The sequence below is a fragment of the Moschus berezovskii genome, chromosome 3 (genome assembly GCF_049115385.1).
Source record: "Moschus berezovskii isolate FMDL1 chromosome 3, NW_MosBer_1.0, whole genome shotgun sequence".
NCBI classification, from domain to species: domain Eukaryota; kingdom Metazoa; phylum Chordata; class Mammalia; order Artiodactyla; family Moschidae; genus Moschus; species Moschus berezovskii.
The window spans coordinates 92,104,165-92,128,177 of NC_142462.1; the positions used below are offsets into that span (position 1 = coordinate 92,104,165).

Below are 24,013 nucleotides of genomic sequence, written 5' to 3' on the forward strand. Positions count from 1 at the left end.
CATGTGGAGAATGGATTAGTTCTGCCCTAAAGCAATGAACTAGGAGAACCAATAAAGAAAAATTACAAGTATGAGTTGTGGAGCTCAGTGTTAGGAAGTTTTTAATTCTATTTCACTCCTGCTTTCCTTCCCCATTCCTTCCCCTCCTATTAAACTTTTCCAAAGTGATATGGGCTCCTGGGGAAGGTTTTGAGTTCTCGAGCATTGGATGGCCACTTGGAAGGCTTTCTGTGATGGTGTTTTAGTTGCTGGTTTTGAACTGTGATCTTATACAGTGCCACATCTCAAGGTGTTTAGAAATTCTAGTGGCAGTCAGGACCAGAGGCTTATAAAATGTTTATCAATGGACAGGTTTCCTCGTAAAAGTTATTTAGAGAAGAGGCATAAAAACTACAGCACTGGCTGGAGGAGGTTACCCATGGCCCTGTCAGGCTCAGAGAGGCCAGGCAGGGAAGGCGCCTCCACTCTCTGGCTCTGATTCCAGGTGAATGTCACATAAGAACAGCGGGAGGGTGACTAGCAGAGGCTGGCAGTGGGTTAGGGAATGCCAGGCAAGGTGGAGGGAGAATCACACTGCCTTTTGATGGCTTCCTTTCGAATCCTGGCTGTGACACATCGTGTTCACTCTCCGTTTTGTACATGTGTAAACATTATGAAATTGACATTTAATCACAAAATATTCATGACTATATTTTCCAGGTTAAAAAAATCAAATTATTGCAGAGAGTCTAAACACTTTTTGTTCTCTATCCCCAGTGCTTGATGCAGGTTCCACACAGAGTAGGGCCTAGAGCACATTTGTTCATAGAGGAAGGATGCAGCGGTACAGTTGGGATCTGGATTTACTTGCACTATTCATTCCTTGTGAAGTGTTTAATAATGCCTCTTTAATTAGATAATAGTTATTAGTGCCAATTATAGAAATATAGACAGTCTAGAAGCCATAAATAAAAATTCCCCTATAGACCTATGGCAGGCATGAGGATAATGTTGGTAATCACTGCTCTCATTCTTTTATTTGTCCCATTAATATTTATTTTTGTAGTAAGTGGATGATTTGTTACAGTTTGTTACAGTTTTCAGGCCAGCCATTTCTTTGTTATAAGTGGCATCGGCTTCTGATTGTGATTCTGTTTTTGATTTCCTGAATCTTGTAATGAGAGGAATTCTAAGGAGAGAGCAGTAATTGACTGGAGTTCTAGTCTTCAGTGTTGTTAGAAGTGTTTGCTTGTGTGTTGAGGATCCTGCTATCTGGGTGGACCTCACCAGGAGCTGATGGGGCCAAAATCTCCAGTTGTGAATTTGATAGATTATCTGCTGAGTTGTCCTCCTTAGTGATTCTGGAAACCCACAATGGAAATAGCAAGATCCTGCTTTGTCTCTGTTATCTTGTGTAGGTGAAGTCAGGGAAAATAAGATTATGTGTGATAAAGTTAACATCACTAACTAACAATGGGAGATGAGGATGGTTCAGTCATGTTGCTAGGATTGTTAGCTGGTTACCTAGGAAAGACAAAAAGTACTTTTCAGATCTTTGTCTTGCACTGTTTGTCAAAATCCATCCCAGAGGCCGCATGGTATTACATTTGAGCACCGAGAACCTAGAGCCGGCCTTGTGTGCTTGTCCTATGTGCTCAGGCGTGCCCGACTCTTTGCCACCCCATGGACTGCAGCCCATCAGGCTCATCTCTCCACCGAATTTTCTAGGCAAGAATACTGGAGTGGATTGCCACCGGTGGGTTTTCTACTCCATGGGTTCATATCCTGGCTCTGCCACTTCCTGGCTCTGTGACTTTGCTCAAATTCCCTCCCTTCTATATGTCTCTCTTCTTATGTGTAAAATCGGAATGGTAGTAAAGGCTGTTTAGGACAGTTGTGAGAATTAAATGAGCTATTGCATTATGTACTGTTTAGAATGATAGTTTAGAATGTTTAAATATTACTTTGTGTATCTACCACAAACTAGGTTCCATATAATTGTTTACTATGATGGTGATGTTTGCTATTATGTTTGTAATTATGCTTATTACCTACTACTACTATTATGCTTTACATATTTTTAATTTAAAAAAAAACCATGAAATAGCCAGGAGGAAATAGCAACGGATGTTTATCTGATTTTAAGATCAGAAAAGTTCCCTAAGCTTGCAGTCAGTGTAAAAAATAAAAAAAAAACAACACTGATAGATTCAGCTACATAAGCATTAACATCTGTATTGGCTAGGTCAACCAAGTAAAGCATAAATATTTACAATATTAAAAAGTAAATAAAAACACAGAATAAAGAGTTGCAACATGTCTGACAGAAGAAGGGGTGATAACCTTCCAAAGCAATTTAGCAGGATACCAAAACTCATGCCTTGGATTTATGTTCTATTATATATGGTTGCCATTAGCCCGTTCTCAAAATTATGCATGCACATTTCTGTGAGTGTACATATGTGTGTATACATGTATGCATTTCTTTCCTGCTTGTTTCATAAGTGATATATCAGCTTACAGTAATGCAGAATATCAAATATTAGAAATAAGAGAAAAAAAGTAGAAACACTCGAGGAAGACTGAGGAGGAGTCACAGTACAGTCTCACCATTCACTGTCCATGAGCCTGAATCTACTTAATTACTTAAGGGCCTTATAAGTCATTTTGATAACTGAGAACAGAGGGAAAAATTATCTTCAGGGTCTTCAAGAGAGGGTACTTACTGGTTATATATTGATCAACAATCTTTTTAAAAATTAATTTAAAAAAAAATATTTTTGACTCTGCCATGTGTGGGATCTTAGTTCCCCAACCAGGGCTCAAACCTGTGGCTCCTGCATTGGAAGCTCAGAGTCTTAACCACTGGACTTCCAGTAAAGTCCCAATGATCACTAGTCTTAAGACCAGTACTTGTCAATGCTACTACTACTAATGATAATGGTGCATTTCATTCTCTTGGTATAGGCTGATGGCATCACACTAAAGCAGATCACAAGGAAGTTGAGAATGGTAGCATTTTGATGCTGTGCAAGGGCCTGCCTATCCTCAAATGACCTTTCTGGGGCAGATGCTGACCCTCCTCTGCTCTCTTCATTGGAAGAGCCGGACCCTGAAGCTCCATGTCCCAGGCTGTCAGTTGGCTTCTGGCTGGTGTTGGCCATTGGGACTTTTTGTTTCTCTGTTTTAGGAAAATTGCTTCCATCTCTATTTCCCTGGCTCTATCTAGAGGGTGGAGGATGGAGGGTGAAGGGAGGGACTAGGGTCGTTCTCTCTCTTCCATCTCACCTGGGCTGATTCCTTTAGCTGCAGCTGTGTGTCCTTCCTGGGTCCAGCTTCCATGAACTGGCCAAGGTGGTGCCAGCTTCTGTCAGCTGACCTTGGCCCCGAGGTCTCTCCAGTTCTGGTGTGGGAGTAGCTTTCCCTGTTGCTAGTCTTTGAAACTCTCATGTGTCCCGTTGACTTCTCAGCTCCTCCATCCTCTGGATGGAAAATAAGTGCTTTCCGATTTCTGATTCATACAGACATCAGGTCTCAGCTGACCTGGCTGGATTCTGGATGATGATATATTGTCTCACCAATCAGCATCATAGGGACTTCCTTGATAACAAGGTCCAGTGATTAAGGGTCTATTTTTCCATAGTAGGGGGTGCAGGTTTGATACCTGGTCAGGGAACTAAGATCCTACATGCTGTGTGACACGGCCAAAAATGAAATAAAAAGTTACCTGAAGCTTGAAGACTGGCCTCACGAGCTAGTCTCCATGGCTAATGTGGAATCCACGGAATGCATCACTTATTTTAAGATCTTCTTGATAAATTTACTCCTGTGAGTATGCTTTCTCCACCAAAGGGCTGCTTTGGATTGATTGAACATTGCAAACTGGCCCAAAGTCCGGGGCCTCCAATTTCCAGGACTCATTAGGGCAATTTCCAGGCAGGCTGCTGTGTTAGAATCTACTTGGACATCCACTTGCATTGGGCACAGTGTTATGTAGAATGTGTGCTGTCATGGAGAATTACCATTTAGATTGAAGAAATGTGCTTCATTTGTTTCTGTAATTCGTGTCCAAGAAACCTGTGCCCTTGCAAGTAGAGCATAATTGGGACTTTCTGCTTCTCTGTTTTAGGGAAATTGCTTCCATCTCTATAAAAATGAAAAAGAACAAAGTAAGAACAACTCAAAAGACTTACACACGCAGCTTTCCTATCACCTTTGGTGCTGTGGTCCCCACTCAGATGGGTACTCATAACCAGCCTCTCACAACAGTTATTCTGCTGATACCTCCCCACCTCTGTGCCTGGTTGGCTTTTATTCCCAAGCCTTTCTGGATTCTGTGTGCGTATGTGCTTAGTTGCTCAGTTGTGTCCGACTCTTTGCCACCCCATGTACTGTAGCCCTCCAGATTCCTTTGTCCATGGAATTTTCCAGGCAAGAATACTGGAGCAGATTGCCATTTCCTCCCCTAGGGGATTTTTCCAACCCAGGGATGGAACCCACATCTCCTGCATCCCCTGCATTGGCAGGCCGGTTTCCTACCACTGTGCCACCTGGGACACCCCTTCTGGATTCTGACCTCTTTGCAAATTTCTTTAAAAAAAAAAAGATTTTCCATATTCTTATATGTAATCAAATGGAATATGGAGCTTATTTATTAGAAATCTATTGGATGAAGTTCCTTGGTGGTCCGGTGGCTAAGACCCCATGCAGTTTATGCAGGGGTCCTGGGTTTGATCCCTCATGCCACAAATAAAGATCACACATGCTATGACTAAAAAACATCCCACTTGATGTGATTAAGACTCAGCACAACCAAATAAATAAATACCTTTTTAAAAAGAAGAAATTAATTAGAAAGTGGGAGAAACTCTGTCCCTGCCACTGTTATCTTTATGTTATTTGGACTTCCCCCCCACTTCTCCCCACAGTTCTGTTTAACTGTGCTTTGCACGAATGCAGGTACTTCTCTCAGATGGTTCTGTTTTCATATGATATGAACTGGTGTTTATTTTCGTAAGGATAAATGTCAAGCACAGAAATGCAGTACTTACAGTATATGTAGATACATATACACATATAAACATAGGCTGTGCTTGTGCTCAGTCGTGTCCAACTCTTTGTGACCCTTTGGACAGTAGCCCACCAGGCTCCTCTCTCCATGAGACTTCCCAGGGAAGAATACTGCAGTGGGTTGACATTTCCTCCTTCAGGGGATCTTCCCAATCCAGGAATCAAATCCGTGTCTCCTGTGTCTCATGCATTGCAGGAGGATTCTTTACCATTGAGCCATCTAGAAAGCTCCAAACATAAGCCACATATAAGTAAATGTTAACTAGCATTAGAGATTGTTTCAGTGTATGGTGATTCAAAAGAATTACTTTATCTGATTATAAAATGCATAATGTTGCATTGCATTTTATTTAGCAATTATGATGAGGGTATTTGTACATAAAGTCTGTGCTGGGTTTTAGACTTAGGTGCCATAAATTATTTCTCAGTGATCATATTATGCAGATTATATTTATCAGCCAAAATAGATGAGGGTTGGATTATTAAATTATATAGCCATTTTAATTTAAGGAAAATATGATTTCAATTATATAAAAGAGTCATTTCAGTAGAAAAAGAAGAAATATGCCAAATGCTCATTGTGGTTTTTGCTGGTTGTTGAGATTATAAGATATTTTTATTTTCTTTTGACTTTCCATGTTTTCTGTAATAGAGCATTTATAGCTAAATAAGATTTATTCCTAATTATTTTTGGATTATTTTTATTGTTTTCAAGTAATGATTCATTAAAAAAATGTATTATTTCTCTCTTCCTGTTTTAAAATCTCACGTCATGGATTCATGTAAATCTTTTGTCCAATAGATACTTAATGAGTGCCTCTAAGAGAGACTGTGCAGCTCACTGCATAAGAAACTCAGGCCCTGGGAATCAGATTCCTGGATTCAAATCTCACCTGTGTTATCATTTGGTCCTGTGATTTTGAGGAAGTTCCTTAACTTAGACCTTTACTTTTACAGGGTTCATAGCCTTCTGGGAAAAGTATGGTGTGGATACTTACGGAATACCATGAAATGAAGTTATTTGATCATAATGTTTTTATTACTCATGTTGGCCTACTGAGTTCTCAAATAGAATTTGAGAATAGATGATTGAAACAAATCAATGAAACAAGATTGCATTAGAAAGCCTTCCCCCTAAAGATCTGTTGCTTCTTCTGGGGCATTTCTGTATGCAGTTAACAAGCTGCCCTTGAATGAAACCATCCATCCATTTAGTCACTTACAACTCATTCATCCATTCATCATTCATATCATCAGTCATTCAGTCCTTTAGTTCAGTCCCTCAGTCGTGTCCAACTCTTTGCATCCCCATGGACTGCAGCACGCCAGGCTTCCCTGTCCATCACCAACTCCCAGAGCTTGCTCAAACTCATATCCATCGAGTCAGTCTTTCCCAGCATCAGGGTCTTTTCCAGTGAATCAGTTCTTTGCATCAGGTGGCCAAAGTATTGGCACTTCAGCTTCAACATCAGTCCTTCCAATGAATATTCAGCACTGATTTCCTTTAGGAATAACTGGTTTGATCTCCTTGCAGTCCAAGGGACTCTCAAAAGTCTTTTCCAACACCACAGTTCAAAAGGATCAATTCTTCTGCACTCAGCTTCCTTTATAGTCCAACTCTCACATCCATACATGACTACTTGAAAACCATAAGTTTAACTAGATGGACCTTTGCTGGCAAAGTAATGTCTCTGCTTTTTAACATGCTGTCTAGGTTGGTCATAGCTTTTCTTCCAAGGAGCAAGCGTCTTTTAATTTCATGGCTGCAGTCGCTATCTGCAGTGATTTTGGAGCCCAATAATATAAAGTCTGTCACTGTTTTCATCATTTCCCCATCTATTTGTCAGAAGTGATGGAACCGGATGCCATGATTTTCATTTTTTGAATGTTGAGTTTTAACCAGCTTTTTCACGTTCATCTTTCACACTCATCAAGAGGCTCTTTAGTTCTTCTTGGCTTTCTGTTCTAAGAGTGGTGTCATCTACATATCTGAGGTTATTGATATTTCTCCCAGCAGTCTTGATCCCAGCTTGTAAATCATCCAGCCTGGCATTTTGCATGATGTACTCTGCATATAAGTTAAATAAACAGGGTAACAATATAAAGCCTTGATATACTCCTTTCCCAAATTTAGAACCAATCCGTTGTTCCATGTCTGGTTTTATTTGTTGCTTCTTGACCTGCATACATATTTCTCAGGAGGTAGGTAAGGTGGTCTGATATGTCTCTTGAAGAATTTTCCACAGTTTGTTGTGATCCACACAGTCAAAGGCTTTATTGTAGTCAACAAAGCAGAAGTAGATGGTTTTTTTTTTCTAGAATTCTCTTGCTTTTTCGATGATCCAGCAGATGTTGGCAATTTGATCTCTGGTTCCTCTCCCTTTTCTAAATTCAGTTTGAATAGTCCTTAGAGAGCATCTAATAAAGAAAATGATAAGCGTGAAAAATCTCTTTCTAATGCCTTCTCCTTAGAAAATATGTTTTAATTCAAGTAGCAGAACATGAAATGCTTAACAATTAACTTTCCAACTGGGTGCAAATGTAGTTGACTTCAAGTGACCACTATGGAATTCAGATATTGGTGATCATGCTTTGTAAGAAGAACTTACAGAAGCCTTCAAGGAAGATGCCTTTGAGACTAATCATGGCTTTAAATTCTGTTTCAAGTGAATCTTTTTCCCTTAAAAGAAGGTGAAGAGTTAAGTGTGAAGACACACCCCTTACATTGTTTTTTCTTTGTTTATTCGTTTTGCTGCTGTATTCTTGAAGTTCAGTTCAGTTCAGTTCAGTCGCTCAGTCGTGTCCGACTCTTTGCGACCCCATGAATCACAGCACGCCAGGCCTCCCTGTCCATCACCAACTCCCGGAGTTCACTCAAACTCATGTCCATCCAGTCGGTGATGCCATCCAGCCATCTCATTCTCTGTCGTCCCCTTCTCCTCCCGCCCCCAATCCCTCCCAGCATCAGAGTCTTTTCCAGTGAGTCAACTCGTCACATGAGGTGGCCAAAGTATTGGAATTTCAGCTTTAGCATCAGTCCTTCCAATGAACACCCAGGATTGATCTCCCCTAGAAGTAGCAAATTACAAATAAAAGATGCATTTGTTTTTTTCTCCCTTTTCTCTTACCCCCTGCTTTCTCTCCATGCCCCTCTCCCCAGCTTCCCCTCCTCTTCTTCTACTTTCTGTAATCAAATCATGGTTCCTTTGAATGTTTTCTTACAAGCCAATGTCTCTGCAGAAGTCTAGGCTATGAGTTTTAACACCTCTTCATGTTTTTGAGAATCCGTACCTTTGCCTTAATTCTGTCACGTTCATGATGTGGGAGGCTTTTAAGTGTTTCTTCAGTTTCCCTTTCTTCTGCTTTGTCAGTAGGTGATAATAAATATTTATGAACTAGCGATTCCATCTTGATGCTGTCACAGCACTGTAAATGACATCAATTTGAAGCATGTTTTAAAATTAATTGATTTAATGAGAAAAGGAAGCTACAGAGCAGTTAGCACGTCCTCACCCTGTCAGACAGCTGCCTGATGCTGCCAGGGAGTGATGGCTTTCTCTTTTGAATACCACGGTTTGTTTGAAAGAATTGAAATTGTCAATGGATTTTGCTTAGGATTGGACAGGATGTATTTTTCCTTCTTTATTAGAAGCAAGTTGCCCCTTGCTTGCCTTCCTACCTTCTTCATTTCTCTCTTCTAGTCTTTTCTATCCATCATAAGATTTACTTCTTTTCTTCCCTCTTCTATTTCCACCCATCTAAATTCCTCATTTTATTTTGTACTTGGTCCTTCAGCTGAAGTCCCGTCTCTTCTGGAAAGCCTTCTAAGTCAGCTCGGGCTCCTGTAATAAAACACCATGGACTGAGGAGCTTAAGCAACAGCTCCCTCTCAGTTCTGGAGACTGGACATGCAAGGGTAAGTTGCAGACAGATTTACTGTCTGGTGAGGGCTCTCTTCCTGACTTGTAGGCAGCAGTCTTCTCTCCATGTGCTTCCATGGCCTTCCTCCAGCAGGTGCACGTAGAGAGAGACAGAGAGTAACAGTCTCCTTGGTGGCTCAGAGGTTAAAGCATCTGCCTGCAATGCGGGGGACCCAGGTTCGATCCCTGGGTTGGGAAGATCCCCTGGAGAAGGAAATGAAATGGCAACCCACTCCAGTACTCTGGCCTGGAAAATTCCATGGACTGAGGAGCCTGGTGGGCTACAGTCCATGGGGTTGCAAAGAGTCAGATACGACTGAGGGACTTCATTTCTCTCTGTATAAGGGTACTAATCCCATCAGGGGCCTCTCCTCTCATAATCTCATCTAAATCTAATCACCTCCCAAAGGCTAAATACCATTATTTTGAGGGTAAGGGCTTCAACATATGCATTTTTAGGGAAGATGGACATTTGGGAAGATTCCCTGGAGGAGGGCATGGCAACCCACTCCAGTATTATTGCCTGGAGAATCCAATGGACAGAGGAACCTGGTGGGTTATAGTCCATAGGGTCATAAAGAGTCCGACACAACTGAAGTGACTTAGCATGTACTGAAAAATATGTACAACCTAGGAGCCGAGAATTATGTTTTATTTGGTGGACAAAACTAGGACTTAAGCCTGAGATATAGCCTTTCAGATAGTGCTGTGGAAATGCTCGGAAGAGGTGAAGGAGGAGCCAGGATATGTCAGAGGTTTTGTAGCAAAGAAACTTCGACAAAGGTAGTTGAAGCATCAAAAGATTACTGTTAAATAAAGAAAATGAATTTAGCAGTTTTCTGTGTACGGGAAAATGCAGACGTCTGGACTCATGAAAATCACTCTTTTGATATGCACCTCAGCTATCTGGGGCCAGTATCTTGTGCTTTCTCAGCCTGAGTCCCCTCAGGGTGCCTCACTGGGATGGCTGTAGTGGCTGAGGGCTTGGCTATGGGCAGCCAGTTTGTCCCCATGCTGATTTGCCTCAGGCCTCACCATCTGGTGTGGCTGTAGCAGCTTAATGGCTGCAACACCTTTGTTTACTGATACGACAGACAGCATTTTTCATTTACACGTTCAGAGGCCCTTGAGCTAGAGGACTTCTGCCTTCCTTCTTCCTTTAGGGTTACTTGTGTGCCAGTCACTTGTCTCTGGAGGTTTTTCTCATCTCCTCTGCTTCCTTATAAACATGGTTAGCTCAGGAATCCTGCATTTTGCTCCCTCTCTGTTGCAACGCCTAACACTCTGCTTGGCTCAGGCTTGGTACTCACCATTACTTGAGAGAGTTTGTGCTGATCACACCTTATGTGCTGGCCCCTCCCTGGGCTGGAAGGATAACACTTTCCAGAGGGTGAGACAGGCCCTTCTGTCCAGCTTCATGAGGGGAACCAAGTGTTGGTCATTTAACTTGATTGTTGTTAATTACTATACAATCCCACATCAAAGCTGGGTGAGAACTTAGTGTTCATTGTTGAGCACCTATTTCCATATGGTAAAGATGACCGCAGGAAAGCTTAAATGACTTGCCTGCTTACGATTTGACATAGAAATAAACATGCACCTGCCCTGTGAGCCTTATGAGTGGACATAAAATAAAGCAAGACCTTATTAAGAAAGCCTGGCCGGCCACCTGTCCATATGCATAGATGCCATGGATGTCAGAGGTGCAAAGAACGTGTGGTCTCTTGACTTGAAATCGTCTCACAAGCTCAGCATCATGAAATGATAGGTTGTTAAAAGCATAGATCTTGGTTTCTGGTGCTAGCGCTATCATTTTTTAGCTATGTAACATTGGGCCATTTATTCCCTACCTACAAGCCTCTATTGTCATCTATAAATTGGGGCTAATAATGCTGCCTTCCTTACAGAGTTTTCATGAAGGTTAAGTGAAATAAAGCATGTAGCATAAACTTTCTCTGGATGAAGTTGTTGTAATCAGACATTCCCACTTGTCAGAGGAACAAGGTGGAACTTCCCTTAGTTCCTATTTAATGTGACCCAGGGCTCCAGCTGGGCATCTGAGCCAGTTATCAGTGATGGTCCACTAAGCATCTCTCTGGGATCCCTACTCCCCATTCCATTGGGAAACCCAGTGCAGCTGAAACCACAGTCTGGCTTTCTTCCAGGATATTCTGTAGAAGCCACTGTCTTCCCTTCCCCAGCCAGAAAATTAGATTTGCATCTCTTTGTCCTTCATCTGTATTCACCTTGCATGGGGGAACTGTAAATTCAGTAGGCTTTGGACTGCTCTGTCATTTTCTCCTGTCATGGTCAAGAGAGGAGCTGAGGAAATATGGTCAGGTACCTGATTGAGATTTCAGTAGTATGCCTGCTAGGTTTGCCCATGGGCCAGGTGACAAAATGCTGGCAGCTGGCAAGCTGCATATCCCATGCCCACGAGGAACTTGAGTAGGCTAGAGAGCACATGAATTATACCTTTTGACAACATGAACATGTAATGGGCATGTCCTCTGTGACTTCAGGTTTTCATTAAATAAGCTGTTCTTGGATTCTGAAATCCACGTGCTTTCCTTCCATCTCACTGTTTCCTGGTTGGTGTGTGGCTGCCAGGATAAATTAAGTGGTGTGACTACAAATGAAAGAATGCAAAAGAAGCTACTTAACACAGAAATCTGTTCATCACGTAGGTGCCAGTTACAAAACAATGAGCATTGTTATTTTCTGTCTTCCTTTCCTCCCAGGTTGAACTACCGGGGTCACTGGAGCCGCATGTGACTGTCGAGCGTCACAGGATTAACACTCATCACTCACTAGTGGCTTTTTAAGGCAACTTTCTTGAGATGTGAAAATTGTTACATAACATGTGGTTCAGCATCTCTTAACCTACAAACATTCCTTTAAAAGAAAATGCTTTACGTCTTTCTCACCCAGATGCTTGCTAACTAGCCTCCCACCTCCTTCATGGCATTGTGCCTTTCTTTCCACCCCAAGAGCTAAAAATAGCTTTAATCAAAGTGTTTAGAATGGTTTTTCAGATTTAAAGGCAAGTTTGGCGACGTAGACCATATTTTAGATCCAGAGAAGTTTCTGAATAAGCCAAGATGCAAATTTAAAATGAACACCTAATTGCAAGACTACATCTGTCTTTTGAGCCTCGATCAATGGTTTTTGGCTAGGTGTGCCCTGGCATTTATCCCTTTTTGATAGTGCAAAGCCTCTGGTTAACATATGACAGGCCAAACCATCAATGCCTATAACTGCTCACCACCCTTGAGCTGAGTGTTGTGGAATCCTTTCTCTGGGCCATCTGCCATGTATGTTCATTTGGATGGACTTTAAGATTTCAAGAAATACATTATTTGCTTCAGCAATTAAGTCACTAATGAGCATTCTGAATGTCCCTGCTCAGTTTTTGCGACCCCATGGACTGCAGCACACCAGGCTTCCCTGTTCATCACCAACTCCCGGAGCTTACTCAAACTCATGTCCATCGAGTCAGTGATACCATCCAACCATCTCATCCACTGTTGTCCCCTTCTCCTGCCTTCAATCTTTCCCTGCATCAGGGTCTTTTCCAATGAATCAGTTCTTTGCATCAGGTGGCCAAAGTATTGGAACTTCAATGCTCATTGAATAGATTATTGCTTAATAATCTATTATTGTTTAATAATAATAAAAGGATTATTGTTTAATCTCTGTGATATTCATGGGCCATGACTTCAGGTGCACAATTTTGAAGTTGACCATTCTCTTTGTTCCTTTTCTGATGTTCCAGTCTCAGGCAGATTATTTGCTTGATGGTTTGGTTCAGTTCAGTACAGTTCAGTTCAGTCGCTCAGTCATATCTGACTCTTTGTGACCCCATGAATCACAGCACGCCAGGCCTCCCTGTCCATCACCAACTCCCAGAGTTCACTCAAACTCATGTCCATCGAGTCGGTGATGCCATCCAGCCATCGCATTCTCTGTTGTCCCCATCTCCTCCTGCCCCCAACCCCTCCCAGCATCAGACTCTTTTCCAGTGAGTCAACTCGTCACATGAGGTGGCCAAAGTATTGGAGTTTCAGCTTTAGCAGCAGTCCTTCCAATGAACACCCAGGATTGATCTCCTTTAGAATGGACTGGTTGGATCTCCTTGCAGTCCAAGGGACTCTCAAGAGTCTTCTCCAAAACCACAGTTCAAAAGCATCAATTCTTTGGCGATCAGCTTTCTTCACAGTCCAACTCTCACGTCCATACATGACCACTGGAAAAACCATAGCCTTGACTAGACTGACCTTTGTTGGCAAAGTAATGTCTCTGCTTTTTAATATGCTGTCTAGGTTGGTCATAACTTTCCTTCCAAGGAGTAAGCGTCTTTTAATTTCATGGCTGCAGTCAGCATCTGCAGTGATTTTGGAGCCCAAAAAAATAACGTCTGACACTGTTTCCACTGTTTCCCCATCTATTTGCCATGAAGTGATGGGACCAGATGCCATGATCTTTGTTTTCTGAATGTTGAGCTTCAAGCCAACCTTTTCACTCTCCTCTTTCACTTTCATCAAGAGGCTTTTGAGTTCCTCTTCACTTTCTGCCATCAGGGTGGTGTCATCTGCATATCTGAAGTTATTGATATTTCTCCCGGCAGTCTTGATTCCAGCTTGTTCTTCTTCCAACCCAGCATTCCTCATGATGTACTCTGCATATAAGTTAAATAAGCAGGGTGACAATATACAACCTTGATGTACTCCTTTTCCTATTTGGAACCAGTCTGTTGTTCCATGTCCAGTTCTAACTGTTGCTTCCTGACCTGCATACAGGTTTCTCAAGAGGCAGGTCAGGTGGTCTGGTAGTCCCATCTCTTTCAGAATTTTCCACAGTTTATTGTGATCCACACAAACCTCCATTTAAAGTTTTTGAGAGAATATCATGCCCCAGGGATACAGTTATAATGACTGTTATAAACTGTTATAAACAGGATAATTCCCAATATCTGGAGTACACTTCAGACACTTCTTTGCTCAGCTAATAAAAAATTCAAGGGCTATCCTATTATCAAGAACAGTTTTAGCCAGGGAGCCTTAAGAATTTTTGTCAGGAAGCTATTTCTTGAGCAGTGGATTATGTAATACTTTCAAGAGTTAATGAGAGTTTCCCGATTGTATTCTCATTTACATTCACTCCTAACCAGGGAAGTATGTCCATCAATGATATAAATCCAGGGAAGTCAACCAGTGAGGTGTCTTTGTTTGTGCTAGGGGCACAGTTAGATAGGTTAAGAGGCATTGCTGGGCTATGTGACAATCATGTAGGCATTCATGAGCCCAATGAGTATGATAACCATCAGAAAAACAAACCTTGTTGGGGCACAAACCATTTCCTTGAAGACTGTACTATTCATGGTGCTTGTTCAGGCCAGCAGTCAGTTAATTTTCTCCCAGTTTGAAATAAAGAGCTGTTCTGATTACCTTGCAAAGATGGGTACTGTTGGTGAGATATTTTAATGAAAAAAGGCAGATCTTCTGTAGATAGTCAGGTGAACTTAAGGGTGCAAGTGTACTGAGACATATGTAGGTATTTCTAGCTGTTTGTCGCATGTGGCTATAATCGGAGAAAGGTAAGAGTAATGCCCTAGATGTTCTGTGTGTAATAGTTAAACTCTGTAAAAGACTTCTAAGGGGGAAGGGTCAATCGTAATTTTTAGTAACATTGGGAACGTAAGAGAAATTGGTCATGGGGCAAACCAGGGGATCTCTAGCATCATGAACAGATCAAAGTTTTTTGTTGACAATCCAGTGGTCTGAAAGATTAGCAATGGCCTGGGAAATATGAATGATGGTAATTATTTTTACCAGACCATGCCAAAGTAAAGGAAAGAAAGAGAAGATAAAAGGGTTTCAAGTTTCGCTAAAGTATGAAGTCTTGGGAGGAAGCAGTCTACCTTGATGTTGGCTTCTTCCTTTCTCTGCCATTGGACTTCTCTTCCATTGGAGTTCTCCAGCATCAGCACAGGACCAGATGTTAGGTGGAACCTTCTTCAGCTGGGAGATGTGTATCTAAAGTTCAAGTCTTTAAAGTTTGCCTACCATCTGGGTAGTGAAGAAGACCTGGTTCTTTCTCTTCCAAGGAGATTCAAGTGCAGTCTTTGTTCTTGTGTGAGGACCAAGTCACTTCAGTCGTGTCCATCTCTTTGAGACCACAGTGGTATGTAGCCTGCCATGCTCCTCTGTCCATGGGATTCTCCAGGCAAGAATACTGGAGTGGGTTGCCATGCCCTCCTGCAGAGGAATCTTCCCGAACCCACAGCTCTTACGTCTCCTATATTGGCAGGTGGGTTCTTTATCACTAGCACCACTAGTGATTCCAAATCAGAAGGCTGGGATAAAATTGAAAACATTCACTTGGAAAGTTGCAGACAGGTACTTGAGGAAGCTGGAAGCATTCAGGATGTAGTCCAGTTTACAGGTATATTCAAAACTTTAAAAACAATGAATAGAATTAGACTCTAATATAGCCAAAGGTGCAAATATATTTTTTCTCTCTACAATTATACCCATTTTTTTGAAAGGATAATCACAGTGAAACTAATTTGTTTACATTATACTTGGTCTGATTATTTATATAAATATAGCAAGAATAGCGGTTGACCTTATGAGGTCTTTTTAAGACTTCTTTGCTGGAACACAGGAAATTATTTTAATAAAATTCAGTCTTTGTTTTCTAGGCAGATCATTTAAAAGGGAATGAAAAATCTCTATTTACAGTTTCTCATTAACAGAAGAACAACAATCCAAGAAAAGTTGTTTTTTCATTGGATGAAAGAAAAGTAAGGTTTAGTTTTACATAAGTACATTACTGCCTTTAAAGCTTAATTTTATAACCCTTATAATAAATTTATTTGATTTTAGCAAGCTTGACTACACAAGATAAAATCTATCTTTTCCCAACTTTTAATTTAAATTCTCTTTTTTCCCCTCCATTCCAAAATAACTAATGTAGGACAAAATAACTTTCTTTTCCCTTAAAAAAATAGTATCTGCTTTCCTCATAACATCTCTTACTGAAAACACATATTCTACTTTCTGTGTTTACAGAGGTTTCCCCCTATTGTTTGTAGTAGCTTTAATTATATATATTAGAAGTTTTATTAACCCTAAATACTTGACTTTTTATAAATTTTATTTATTTATTTTAATTGGAGGCTAATTACAATATTATAGTCATTTTTGCCATACATTGACATGAATCAGCCATGGGTGTACATGTGTTCCCCATCCTGAATCCCCCTCCCACCTCCCTCCCATCCCATCCCTCAGGGTCATCCTGGTGTACCGGCCCTGAGCATCCTGTCTCATGCACCAAACCTAGACTGGTGATCTATTTCACATATGGTAATATACATGTTTCAATGCTGTTCTCTTAAATCATCCCACCCTCGCCTTCTCCCACAGGGTCCAAAAGTCTGTTCTTTACATCTATGTCTCTTTTGCTGTCTCACATATAGGGTCATCATTACCATCTTTCTAAATTCCATATATATGCATTAATATACTGTATTGGTGTTTTTCTTTCTGACTTCACTTTGTATAATAGGCTTCAGTTTCATTCACCTTATTAGAACTGATTCAAATGCATCCTTTTTAATAGCTGAGTAATATTCCATTGTGTATATGTACCACAGCTTTCTTATCCATTTGTCTGCCAATGGACATCTAAGTTGCTTCCATGTCCTAACTATTGTAAAAAGTGCTGCGATGAACATTGGAGTACATATGTCTCTTTCAATTCTGGTTTCCTTGGTGTGTATGTCCAGCAGTGGGATGATGGGTCGTATGGCAGTTCTATTTCCAGTTTTTTAAGGAATCTCCACACTGTTCTCGATAGTGGCTGTACTAGTTTGCATTCCCACCAACAGCATAAGAGGGTTCCCTTTTCTCCACACCCTCTCCAGCATTTATTGTTTGTAGACTTTTTGATGGCAGCCATTCTGATTGGCGTGAGATGGTACCTCATTGTGGTTTTGATTTACGTTTCTCTGATAATGAGTGATGTTGAGCATCTTTTTCTGTGTTTGTTAGCCATCTGTATATCTTCTTTGGGGAAATGTTTGTTTATTTCTTTGACCCATTTTTTGATTGGGTTGTTAATTTTTCTGATATTGAGTTGTACGAGCTGCTTGTAAATACTTGATGTTTTAGTGAAAATAAAGAGGTAAGCAATTTAAAATTGTTATTTATGTTAGTATTGCATGGCTTGCCAAATTTACAATTATTTTTTATAAGTTCTAGAAACATATGCTTTCTCATAATAAATTTTTTAGGGTGGCATGAACTATGTTTGCTAAAAACCCAAATATCTGTTAGTTTCTTTGTAAAAGGAAGCCAAAAATGGATAAACCTGTGTTCAGTAATTAAATTTTCAGTATTTTATCTTATATCTGGATATTTAATGATTATCCATCATTTAATTTAACTTAGTAAACTTTATGGTTTTAAGTTAATGAAAAGATTTGAAAAATTAACCCAAAATTTTTTATCCTACTTACATCAATTTAATTTATTTGTTCTTAGCAGTTATGTTTATATTATCCATAAATCTTTATGTGACATTAAACAAAATCAGCCATCAACCCAAGCTGTTTTTCTTGCTGGCATAATTTGTGAGAGATTACATGAATTTATTTGACCTTACCTAATAAGCCTAAGTAGAATAGAAGTTGTATGTCTGCATTATTTTTAATGTTGATAACCTTAAGGACATGTCTATTTTAATTAAATTAGCGCATTTAGACTAGCTTTAATTTACTAAAGATTTCTCAGATCATGTGAGCCTGAAAAGTATTTGGTTTGGTTTTTATTATATGTTTAAGAATCTTAGAATACATAATTTATGTCAGAGCTTAAATTTCTTTAGGCCAATTAAGTAGAGCTCTTTTACAAATTAATTCTAGCAATACCATATAGACATAAAAAATATGAGACATCTGTAATACCTCCATTTAGACCCAAGTGAACAGCCAGATGCCAATAGTGGATAACTTACATAACACTTTATATTTCTCATTTGTCAAAGTTCCAACTTACCTTTCCCCATTTTGCTTTTCTTCTGATAAAAATTACCTCCTTGGAGTTTGTGTTTTCACATTTACATCTCAGAGGAACAGGGAAAGAATGTAAGTTTCTCTAAGAAGGACTTTGCTTTCCTAAGATCCATATTTTACAATCTTTGTGAAGTAAATACAGGAGGTTTAGGGACTGATCTAAAGGAATAGGTGAACCTTAAATTGCCTCTAGAGTCATATTCCTAGTTTGCAAAGATTTGTAAAATAAGGACAGTTGCTCTTAATTCCTCAGAGAATTGGGTTGCAACCTAAATGACATCATAGGTTGATCCACCCAATAAATCCTTTTACAAGGGCTTTAGAGGTTTTTCTTTTTCTCTGGGTACATCATTTGATTTTAGCTTAGGGGAGAAGACCTAAAAAAAAAATTTCTGTCGGGCTCTGCAATTTCACCAATTTCTGACCACAGAGCTACTTTGTATTTTTTTACCAGGGACAGACAGTAAGTATTTTTGGAAAGTATTGAACAATCCTTTTGACTCAAGAGGCCCTTTCCAAAAGGGTGCAAAGGTATTTTAATTTCCTCTTTCTACTGGGTATTACAGAGATCTGGGAAAGCGGACTCTGATAGGAATTCTTACCATCAGCTGTCTTCCGACCTGTCTGCTTCTTCCGTAGTGTGAGCAAACCCCTCTCCAGCCTACAGAGTTGGAGGGTGAGACTCCAAGTATGTGTTTCTGGTCCTCCTGGAGGCTTCCTTTATATCTGTTTCAGTTCTGAACTTATATTTTATAGAAATCAAATTCTTGCAGTTCTTATGGGCAGTTTTTAAGGGCTTTAATCTGAGTAAATATCTATTACCCTTCTTAGGACACAGGTTTGTTTTACAATTAGGGCTTTAGAACTTTCACTCAATGTAATATATATTTAAATACATGCTAGTTGATGTATATTAAAATGGCTTATTTGGACCCTCAGCAATCTATTCTGAGAGACCAGGGTTTTTTGTGACCAGGTATATGTGCATATGTGCTTTAAATCTGCAAATATGTCCCCAGACTCCACTCAGTGGATCCAGAATAGGCACACTGGGACTTCTATGTATAAGATAAATAACTAATGAGAACGAACTATTTAGCACAGGGGGCTCAGTGGTCTGTGGTGACGTAAATGGGAAAGAAATCCAAAAAGGAGGGGATATATGTATATTCATAGCTGATTCACTTTGCTGTACAGCAGAATATAACACAACACTGTAAAGCAACTATCAGTTCAGTTCAGTCTTTCAGTTGTGTCCGACTCTTTGCGACCCCATGAACCGCAGCACGCCAGGCCTCCCTGTCCATCACCAACTCCCGGAGTCCACCCAAACCCATGTCCATTGTGTCGGTGATGCCATCCCAAGCATCTCATCCTCTGTCGTCCCCTTCTCCTCCTGCCCTCAATCTTTCCCAGCATCAGGGTCTTTTCAAATGAGTCAGCTCTCTGCATCATGTGGCCAAAGTATTGGAGTTTCAACTTCAACATTATTCCCTCCAATGAACACCCAGGACTGGTCTCCTTTAGGATGGACTGTTTGGATCTCCTTGCAGTCCAAGGGACTCTCAAGAGTCTTCTCCAACACCACAGTTCAAAAGCATCAATTCTTCTGTGCTCAGCTTTCTTTATAGTCCAACTCTCACATGCATACATGACTACTGGAAAATCCATACTCCAACATAAAAAGAAATTCAAAGAACAGAGATAGTCTGGGCCCGGTGGGAGATAGGACTCAGCTCAGATGGTTCAAGATGCTTTAGGATAGACCGAACAAGGGAGGAAGTGTTACTGGAATCATCAAAGACCAGTAACAACAGCAAGAAACTGTAACCACTGCTAGGACTCAAGGGGCAAGAGAAGAAGATGGCTCCACCAAATCCAGTGAGAGCTGGAGTCATAAAGGAGGGGTTGCTGGATGGGAGCCATAGGGGTGAAAGGTCATGAGCACTGCCAGAAACAGCTCAAAGCCGGGATGGAGACCTGACCTTCCTTTTCCACCTTTTTTCCCCCCTGCTGTTGCCTCTATAGGCCCAGAAAGCTAGAGCCAAGGGAACATAGGTGAGATGGTCCACTGGGTCAGTCTTGCTGATTGCAGAGACCTGTAGAGAATGGATTTTGGGGCCGGTGAAAGATTAGGTCTTGATGTGAATATGCTACACAGATGGTTTTATTTGATTGCATGCATGTGTAGTCACTCAGTCGTGTCCAGCTCTTTGGGACTCCATGGACTGTAACCCACCAGGTTTCTCTGCCCATGGGATTCTTCAGGCAAGAATACTGGAGTGGGTTGCCATTTCCTACTCCAGGGGATCTTTCCGACCCAGGGATCAAACCTGGGTCTCCTACATGGCAGGCACATTCTTTATTATCTGACCACCAGGGAAGCCCTTTTTTTAATTAGTTGTCACCTAAATGGTGAAAAAATGGTAGAGAAGAAGAGGAAAAGCTGAGACAGCTATGGCTTACAGTTGGCAGAGCTGGGTCATGAACCAGGTACCCCCTCCCCAGTTATTTGAGCCTGGTTTTTGTTGAATTATTCATGCAGGACAGTTTTTGAAGCTGTTGTATGGATCCCAGTAACCTGAGCTTCACCTGGCAGAAGTTACAATGCAGGGATTCTGTTTGGAAACAAATGAAGCTTGCTCCTGCTAGTACTGGCCGCTTTTTACAGCTAATTTAAGTATATTTTATGCAGATGAGTCTATCACAAAGCTCCCAATGAGAGATGAGAAGGGAAAAGGAAAAGAAAAAGAAGCAATGATGGGAGAAGTCCCCACGTGTGTGCTCATGCTGTCGTTTCAGTCGTGTCCGATCCCACGGACTGTAGCCTGCCAGGCTCCCTTGTCCTTGGGATTCTCCAGGCGAGAATACTGGAGTGGGTTGCCATGCCCTCCTCCAGGGGATCTTCCCTACCCAGGGATCAAACCCACATCCTTTGTGTCTCTTATATCTCTTGCACTGGCAGGCGGGTTCTTTACCACTTATGTTACCTGGCAAGCCCACTGGAGAAATCCCCACTGGCCATAATTATGTTCAGAGGAGGTGGTGACTGGTCATCTGTGTTTGTGGATACTGCACAGGGCTAAGCCAGTGTCTCGTTCCCAGCCTGGTGCTGACTGGGCATTTGGTCACTGATGTTCATTAGGTTTTGTAGAAAGAAGCAAAGAGTGGTTCAGTGTAAATGATGTATGGCCTGCAGACTTCTGGGTTCAGGCCTATTTATTATTTTACATACGAAGCCACTCTAGGACATGTGACATAGAAATAGATTTGTTCTTATTTTGCAACTTTGACTGAGGTTAAAATTTCTTTACTTGCAGTCTGAGTTGCTTGAAACATTGAGGCCAAGGTCCATGTGATTTCAGTTGTTTTCACATGAAAGGACATGAACACCCATCAGGGTTTTTGAGCCATGACTTACTTACCATTCGGGGGGATGTCCAGGAAAACCTTCACGGATGTTCCTGTTTTATATATCTGAAGTTGTTGACTATCATTGAACCAGAAACTAGTATTTAATTCACGTATTGTGGACAGAGACATGACTAATCGGAATGATTCCGCTTCCTATGGAGCGGTTTGCAGAATCATCTTTTTATAAAAAAACTGATTGTGAGCACTTCATTAAAATGCAAATTAAACCGCAAACAACCAGAACCCACTCAACTGTCCAGAATGTTTAACCATTTGGAAATTTTTTGAGTCATTTGCTTTAAGAGAATGGAGGAAATGCTGAATAGAGATCATGCATATTCATTTATTTTTACAAAAATATTTACTTATTTGGCTGCATCGGGTCTCAGTTGTGACACACGGGATCTTTCGTGGCGGGGCACAGACTCTCCAGTTGTGGAACACAGGCTCCAGAGCGCACGCGCTTCAGTAGTTGCAGCATGTGGGCTTAGCTGCTCTGAGGCATGAGGGATCTCATTTCCTGACTGAAGATTGAACCTGAGTCCTGCACTGCAAGGTGGATTATCAACCACTGGACCACAAGGGAAGTCCCGACCCATCCTATGATCATTGTGGTTTTAATCTGATGATCTTGAATTTTTTTCTACATTGACAGCAAATGTCCAGAATAATGACTAATTTTTTTTTAAATTCACCTATAGAAATACCTATTGAAGTCTTAATTTTCAGAGCAGGCTCCCCAAACTTGAATGTATGGGTGAACAGCCCAGGGATACTGATGCACTGCAGTTTCCAATTCAGTGGGTCCAGAATTAGGCCTGAAATTCTGCATTTCTAGCAAGTTGCTGGGTGAGGCTGATGCTGCTGGTATATGGATCCATTTGAGGGGTGAAGATTTAAAGAAATGTAAGTAGGATGGAAGGACTCCATCAGATAAATAATCAGTTATATTTATTGCTTAGTAAATTCATCAGGATGACTAATCTTGAAAGCTGTTCACTAAGATTTGCAAGTGTTCATAGGTTACTTCTCTCTGGACATTATACTTCCATTTACTAACTAATCAGATGTTATATATTATAAATTATGGCTTTAACAGGAGCATTGGAGTTGAAGGAAAGGAACCAACATTTTACAAAGTGATCTCATATCTGGATCTTTTTAAACAGAAAGCAGAAAAATACTTCCATAGTATTGCATATAATATAGTATGGAACCAATGTAGTCAGTAAAATCTAAAGAAATTATCTCATGAGAATGCAGGCTGTGAAGAGAGGTTTTGCCTTAGAGTCATGGTCATGTATTTTTCTAAGAACATAGTATAGTCCTAATTTTTAAAAAATTTTGATTTCTGTTTTACACCAGAGACCCCCTATGGGATTTGGTTTCCCCATAAACCTGGAATAATACATATATAGAAGCTAATTGTTTGCAGGTGATGTTTACTTTTTACTCTGCTGGGAATTTACTTGGTGCCAAGGGCAAAGGTTTTAAAGGAAAGCACCCTTTTATTAGGACAAAAGTGAGTCATTTCAGCTTTAGATTTCTGTTCTGAAAGTTTGACTTTATGATTCTAAAGAGCTTTGGCATGGGATGTAGCATCCTTTTTTATTCTTTCTTCAAAATTATTTTGACTATTCTGAGTCTTCTACATTTCCGTATAAATTGTAGAATTATCTTGTCAATTTCCTCAATGAGCCTACCAGAGTTTTGGTTGTGATTACCTTGAATTCTCAGTGGAGGAAAATCAATATCTAAACAACACTGAGGAAAAGATGTTGTGCAAATGCCAGGGATAAAAGTTCTGCAACTTTAAAAAGGAAGAACAATTTGCCTTCAAAATAAGGCTGAAAACATCCTACTAAACACTATTTAAAGAGAATTATCCTTTGCTGACTGTAGAGCTAATGTTCCTAAAAAGCGTCCTTGTTGGCAAAACCCCATTGTTGTGGAATCAGTATCTTTAGACTTGCTTATCGTGCAAATTGTTTCTGGTAGGATGGATTGTGCTGGTTTGTTTTTAGACCATTTTTACACTGTGACACAGCAGTGGTGCTTTTTTACAAGTGCTTTGGGTTGCCTTTGTTCATTAAAGCTCATGGTTGAAAGGTAAAATGGATAGTGGGAGAGTTGGGAATGGATAGCTAGGAATTTCAAGTGAAACTGAAAGTTGCTCAGCCACGTCTGACTCTGCGACCCCATGGACTGTAGCCCGCCAGGCTCCTCTGTCTATGGGATTCTCCAGGCAAGAATACTGGAGTGGGTTGCCATACCCTCCTCCAGGGGATCTTCCCAACCCAGGGATCAACCCCCTGTCTCCTGGATTGCAGGAAGATTCTTGATTGTCTTAGCCACCTGGGAAGCCCAATGACTTATGGAGAGGATTACACGAAACCAGCAAGGGATAGGAAAGGCTGCTGCATCCAGAAGGGTACTAGGGATCTTTGACCTCCAGGCCTAAATAGAGGAGGTGAAATTGTTGGAAGGCCCACCAGAAAGGGGCTAGATTGATGCGACTGCAGTCAAGCTGCAGGGAGGCCGCCAGGGGCAC

The 24,013-nt window shown here is 40.8% G+C and overlaps 1 protein-coding gene across 1 annotated transcript in view; it reads left to right on the forward strand.

Moving 5' to 3' along the window:
- The window catches only part of AMPH (amphiphysin), a 228,857-nt gene that overhangs the window by 75,026 nt on the left and 129,818 nt on the right, over positions 1–24,013 (forward strand). The gene's annotated exons all lie outside the window — the stretch shown is intronic.